Raw genomic sequence first — 7527 nt, forward strand, 5'->3', positions numbered from 1 at the left:
CTCACAGCAACTGCTTCCAAAAACACAACTATCTTAAGACATTAACAATTTTTTAAACCTACAGTAGAAGTTTCAGAATTGGAATATTTTTTAAATAAAACTTTCCCCAAAACATTATAAAATGGGGCTGGGAAGGTGGCTCAGAGGTAGAGCGCTTGCCTTGCATGCCTGAGGCCCTGGGTTCGATGCCTCAGCACCACATAAGAAAAAAGAAAAAAGCCGGAAGTGGCGCTGTGGCTCAAGTGGTAGAGCGCTAGCCTTGAGCTGAAGAGCTGAGGGACAGCGCCCAGGCCCAGAGTTCAGGTCCCACGACCAGACCCCCCCCAAAAAAATTATAAAACAATTAAGCTATTAAAACTACTGGATATATGTAGACACACTTTGCTTATAGAAGTGTACATTTTCTGGGGGGCTGGGAAGGTGGCTCAGTGGTAGAGTGCTTGCCTTGCATGCATGAGGCCCTGGGTTCCCTTCCTCAGCACCACATAAGCAAAAAGAAAAAAGCCAGAAGTGGCGCTGTGTCTCAAGTGGTAGGGCTCTAGCCTTGAGCTGAAGAGCTGAGGGACAGCACCCAGGCCCAGAGTTCAGGCCCCATGACCAGACCTAAAAAAAAAAAAAAAAAAGAAGTGTACATTTTCTGAAAGGTACATAACCACTCAGCAGAAGGAAATGGATGCCTTACTGCAATTTCTTTCTATGCTCTCTACAGAGAGATTACATCTACTATGTGCATAGATGCAGTAAATAATACCTCTGTAACTTTATTCTCTGTATTTCATATTTAGATAAAATTATACTAATAAAGCTTAAAAACACTTCAAATTTGCTATATGCCTTTTCAAACTTTTAAAGTTAACTATTACTGATTAGATTTCTTAAGGCTTTAGCATTCTTAGGAAAATAATATTTAATGCTCAAACATTTCATGTGAAATCTAGTTAAATGCAGGGTCAATATTATCCAACTCTAGATTTTTCTACATAATAGTAAATAAATCCTCCCATACAGTGACATGTTCATTTCAGACTAAATAGGCTACTAATTGATGTTGATGATAATAATAATAAAAATAATAACAGAGCTGGGCACCAGTAGTTCACACTTGTAACTCAGGAGGCTGAGATCTGAGGATGGCAGTTTGAAGCCAGCTCAGGCAGAAAAGTCCCCATGAAACTCTTATCTCCAATCAACCACTCAAAAACCAGTAGTGACACTGTGGTTCAAGTGGTAGAGCACTAGCCTTGAGTACAACAAGGCTTAGGAACAGCACCCAGAGCCTGAGTTCAAGCCCCATACCAACAGAAAGAAAGAAAATAAAAGAAAAGAAAATCTTAATAGTGAACACTTATTTAACACAGATTGGGTGCCAGGCACTATTCTAAGTGTTTTTATAAACTGTTATTTCTACTCTCACAACCATATGAGGTAGGTAGTACAGCAACGCATATGAATTAAAATTTATAGAAGAATAAAAAAGTTACTAGAAAGGACAAAATATAGAATACTAAAGAAATTTTATTTTCTGTAAAGGATTAAAATTGAAATCTAAACATTGAATTAAACATGACAGACTGACCACAAGAATTTATTTCCTTTACCTCCAAAACTCTACCAAAAAGGCATTAATATAAATGTTATTAATTCACAATGACAAAAAATTTAAGTATAAAACCAAAAGATTTCAACAAAGTTACTAAAGATAAACAGGAAGCAGGGAGCCAGTGGCTCATGCCTATAATCATAGCTACTCAGAAGGCTGAGATCAGAGGATCTCAGTTTGAAGCCAACCAGAGCTGAAAAGTGCATGAGACTCCATCCCCAATTAAATAGTAAAATATCCAATTGGAGGTAAAGCTCAAGTGGTAAAGGACTAGCAAGAAAGTCGAGTTAAGCATGAGTGACTGAGTTCACACACACTCACACACACACACACACACACACACACACACACACACACACACACACACACACCAACAACAGCAACAACAACAACAACAAATATAACCTAGTTACTAACCTAGCAAGAAGTAAAAGCACCTAGAGGGAGAAGCAATAAACAGAGTCAGTTCAGTGAGAGAACATAGGGGTGAGATACAGAACTGGGCCTAGAAGTCTGTACAAAAAGCAACTGGACACAGGTCCTCTACTACACTCTCCAGAGGTAGCCATCTGCCTTCTCCCTCCACACTCCATCTTCTATAGAAACTGAACCTGAGGGTCACCAGCCTTAGGGATGGACTTGGGTGAGATGGGGTGGGGCGTGAGGGAAGCTGAAAATACAGAGGTTAAATAAAGGCTATCATCATTCAACTGGGCTCATCAGCCATTTTCTCCTACAATACTGCCAGAATCCAATGAAGAAAAGATATCTGGTGAGATTTAGAAGATCTCAACAGACAAGGCTGGCTCTTTGCCTAATAGCCCTTCAGACAACTGAAAACTCTACCCTTAAGAACCTATGAAGTCAGCTTTGCAGTAATAGGTAATATGAATGGTCTTTCCAAGTTTTCATGCATAGCTTCAGACAGAACCCAGAATAAACAAGCATGAGCCCAAGTTCAAACTCTAACACTGCTAAAATTAAATAAACAATATACAAATAAAAACATGGGGGAAAAAATGAAAAAAAAATGCAGAAAACAGAAAAGGTATGAGAAAAATCCAAAGTTTATACTATGGGAGATATGGATACTGAATCTATAAAAATTTTATGAAAACAAGGCAGTTTAAAAAATCTCATGCGGGGGGAGGAGTATGGGGGGCGGGCATTGGGAAGATGAGAAAGGATGGGAAGGGGAAACAAAGGAGGAAGCTACAGTGCTTGATAAGAAATGTACTCATTATCTTGCCCATGTAATTGTAACCCCTCTGTACAGTATTTTCACAATTAAAAAAAAAATCCTCATGGTTACCCCCAGTTTGTTTACGTATAGATTTATAGGTACATTCTAGATACTACGAATGAGGGAAAACATGCAACCTGTGTTTCTCTGGGGCTGGCTTAATATAATTTTTTCCAAGTCTTTCCATTTCCTTATGACTGGTACAATATCATTCTTCCTAATGGATGAGTAGAATTCCAGTGAGTATGTATACCACATTTTCTTAATCCATTAGTCCATTGAGGGGCATCTGGGCTGATCCCACATGTTGGCCATGGTAAATAATGCTGCAATAAACATAGTTGTGCTGGTGGCTTTAGTGTATCCTTGATAAGCATAGTTGTGCTGCTGGCTTTAGTGTATCCTTGTTTGTGCTCTATTGGATAAATGCCCAGGAGTGGAATTGCTGGATCACAGGGTAGTTCTGTTTAGTTTAGAATCTCCATACTGCTTTCCAGAGTTGTTGAACAAGTTTACATTCCCACCAACAACGTAGTAGCACCCTTTTGGCTACATCCATGCCAGTATATATTATTGTTAATTTTCATGATAGTGGCCATTCGAACTGGGGTGAGGTGGAATTTCAAATGTTGTTTTGATTTGCATTTCCTTTATGGCTAGAGGTGTTGAACATTTCTTCATGTGTCTATTGGCCATATTTACTTCTGAGAAAACGTTCTGTAAGGCATGGAGTAGCCTATTTAGCAATTTTTTGTGTCTTTGAGGGTTTCGTTTTTGAGCTCTAAGTATATTTTGGATTTTTAGCTGAAGTATAAGAAGACTGTATGGAGAGCTCAAATAGTATAATTCTTTAGAAAGACTAAGTCAAAGTCCAACAAAATAAGTATCAAGAAATGGGTACTTACAAGTTGGGAAGGGGCCCAAGGGGAGCAGAAGAACAAACAGGGGAAAGGATGCATTGGCAAGAATGCATGGCATATATAATGGAATTGAGAAAAAATAAGGGAAGGGTGGGTTGAAGGGAGGTGAAGATGTTGAATGAAGGACACAGACCAAGATGCATTTATATATATATAAATTATAAAATATATAATTTGTTAACTGGCAAAAAATTCAATACATAACCAAAAAATTAAGAAAAGTGACAGAAGAGGTGGGTTGGGGGGGTGAGGGTATTAAAAGGGGTAACACTGATTAAGAGGCACTGTATTAATAAACTGCTCTGTTGTATGGCAATTCCTTTGTACAGCTACTTCAAGAAAATAAAAATATTCAAAAAATCTCTTAGAAATTAAAACATCACAGGCAAAGAAAATTCAGCAGAAGAGCTGGGAGATAATAATAGAAGCAAAAAAGAAACAACTTAAGGAGATATTATGAAGATTTTTAAACCTAGAGGATGAATCTGGGAGACCCAACATTCAAAAAGGAATTCTAAAACAAGATAAACAAAGTAGAGGAATGAAAATTATTAAAGATAACATGGGGTTGCTGGATGTAGCTCAATAGTAGAGTATTTGTTTAGCATTCAGGTATTCCCCAGCACCACAAAAGAAAAAGAACAACACTGGAGGAGGTATCACAGTAGCAGACTTCAAATTATACTACAGAACCATAGCAACAAAAGTAACATGGTACAGGCACAAAAACAGACACAAAGACCAGTGGAATAGAAGACCTGAAATAAGCCACAGTGCTACAGCCATCTAAGAGTGAATATGGACAAAATACTTATGTGTATGTATCAAAGTGGAACAATGAAACTTGTTGAATTTGAGAGGGGGAAAGGGAAAAAAAGAATGACAGAGAGGGAGAGTCTGATCAAAGTACACTGTATGCATACAAAGACATTTCAAAATGATCCTACTAGCCAAGCACTACTGGCTCACACCTATAATCCCAGCTACTTAGCAGGCTGAGATGAGGATAGCAGTTCAAAGCCAGCCCAGGCAGGAAAGACTGAGATTCTTATCTACAATTAACCACCAAAAAATCCAGAAGTGGAGTGGTGGCTCAAGTGGTAGAACAATTGCCTTGAGCATAAAAGCTAAGGATAGTGCCCAAACCCTGAGTTCAAACCCCAGGACTGGCCAAAAAAACAAAGAAACTCTATTTACAACTAGTTGATACCAATTAGTAAGATATGGGGAAAAAAAGGAAAAGAAAACAAACTAAGTCTGGCAAGTAGGGGCGGGGGTGTAAATTAATGTTAAGCACTACAGAATTAGGTATGGAGATTCCATAAGAATAAAAATACCTGGGTGTGATGGCTCAAATCTATAATTCTAGCTACTTGGGAGGAGGAGACTGAGGGACCATGTTTGAAGCTAGAGACTCCAACCAATGGCAGGGCACTGTGGTATATGACTATCATCCCAAGCTACAGAGGAAGTATAGTGGCACACACTTCTTATCTCAGTAATATAGGGAAGCACAACCTGGAGTATTGCAGTGCAGGCAGGGCCAGAATAAAGCAAGACCCTATCTCAAAAACTAACCAACCCAAAAAGAGACTGGAGCTATGGGTCAAGTAGTTGAACACTTGCTTAGTAGTGTAAGGATCTGTGTTCAAATCCTAGTATGCCAAAAAAAAAAAAAAAAGAACAAGTCCCAAAATAGACTTAAATTATGTCCACTTAGGCCAGATAGTGAAAGCAACCCAAGTTCCCTACACCTAAAGACTGAATAAAGAAAATATTGTATACATTAGAGTATTTACTCGGCCATTAAAAAAAAAATGGATAGAAAGTACCAAGCTCAAAAACCCAATACCACCAAGTGCTGGGCCTCATGGATGTTCCTGCCTGGGCTGGCTTTGAACTGGGATCCTCAGATCTCGGCCTCCTGAGTAGCTAGGATTACAGGCATGAGCCACCAGCGCCCAGCTATTTGATCTTATAACTATGAAAAATGCTATTCTTTTAATAAAAACAGAAAGCTAAAGATTTAAAATTACAAAGACAACATAAACATGAAAGGACTAGAGTCACAAATAACCTGAAAAGGAAACCTCCTCTACCAGCTGCTACCTAAACTTACTCTCCAGGGCTATTTAGAGAAAGCTCTAAGAGGGAGCTCCTTATAGTCTACTCTGGCTTCTTATATGCCCAAGGTACACCCTCTATACATCATGTGGCAACAGCAAGGTTCAAATGACAGACCAGCACCTCATTAAATAAAACAAGAACAGGGATAATCCAAATTAATGATATAATTATGTATGGGTTAATATAAACAACAATTTGGAAATAATATATTAGAATAATAAATTAGAAATCTTATAAAGTAATACCTAAATTTCTAAATGTGATAATGCATAGTTAAAAAAAAAAAAAAGCTTAATTTGGGTCACCAGTTCCAGGACACCTGAAAAATAAAGACTTTTTTATGTTAACTTGGAATTTAATTAGCAATAGCATCCAACTATGGTCTTTTCTCCAGATTGAAGATTAAAAAAATCCATCCAACATAACACAATTCTGAATTCAAATTCAGTTCATTTATACAACTCTCAAGGTCCCTTTAATCACAGAGAATGATTAGGCTGAAGTAGCAGGGACCAGGCATATGAAAAATAAACACTGAATGTGGACCTACTAAATGTCTCACAGAATTGTTCTATTTGGTTTATCTTTTCCTTAAAATTCAGAAAAGATGAACCAAATAGAACAATTCAGAAAAGTCAGCACACTTGCAAATACACACGGCTTTTTAAAATACTGCTTTCTTTAAGTATTACCAGGTCATTTCATACTATTCATTCATTCATCAAAGTCTACATATAAGGTAGGTGTCATGGTGTGTCTCTAATCCCAGTGACTTGGGAGTATGAGGCAAGTGGATAGATTGTACCCATGAGTTCACATTTTAGTTAGTTCGTGTGTAACACTTCTTAGCCTGGGCAACAGAGCAAGAACCTGCCCCCCAAATTCAAAATTTACATAAAAGTCAAGATGTACTACCTCAAAAAAGAAATTTCACAAATGTATTTGGTTCATAAAGGAAAAGGGGGTGCCAAATCACAAAGAATTCATTCAAAAGAGGAAAATAATACAAACTCAAAATGATTGCACCTTATTTTTTAAATGTTTACAGAAAGCAATTCACAAATTCTTCTACTTGAGTAAAGCAACAGAGATATAGCTGATTATTTTCCAAGTTCAAATACTACTTATACTACTTCATTATAAATCTATAGTCTCAAAAAATATTCATCTCACAAAAGAAAAGAAACAAACTTAGCCACCTAAAAAACTTTTTATCAATAGCACCTTGTTCTTCATGGTTTTACCCTATGCAAGCTGCTAATATAAAAACATGCAAAAACCAACAAAAAACTCTGACTATCCATGAACTACCTGAAAACCTTGTATATTACCAATTGTGTCATATAAAACATGAAATACAACATATGAACAGGAAAGATGCCACTTAACATGGAATATTCTGATGATCTATGCATTGTCTAAAATCACACTTTGAGAAACAGTTTATCTAAGTACAAAATTAACGTGTATAGATTATCTATATTTGTTTTAAACTTAAAGAAGAAAGACTATAAGATTTATTCACTAAATTATAAATATTTACTAGTTAGCCATTCCATTCTAAGTTCATAGGCAAAAAAAGCTAAGTGTGTGCTTCATGTGATTTCAGCAGCAGGTCTAAATGTGGAAACAAAATG

This window comes from Dipodomys merriami, unplaced genomic scaffold, assembly GCF_024711535.1.
Source record: "Dipodomys merriami isolate MVZ:Mamm:240054 unplaced genomic scaffold, mDipMer1.0.p SCAF_1, whole genome shotgun sequence".
NCBI classification, from domain to species: Eukaryota; Metazoa; Chordata; class Mammalia; order Rodentia; family Heteromyidae; genus Dipodomys; species Dipodomys merriami.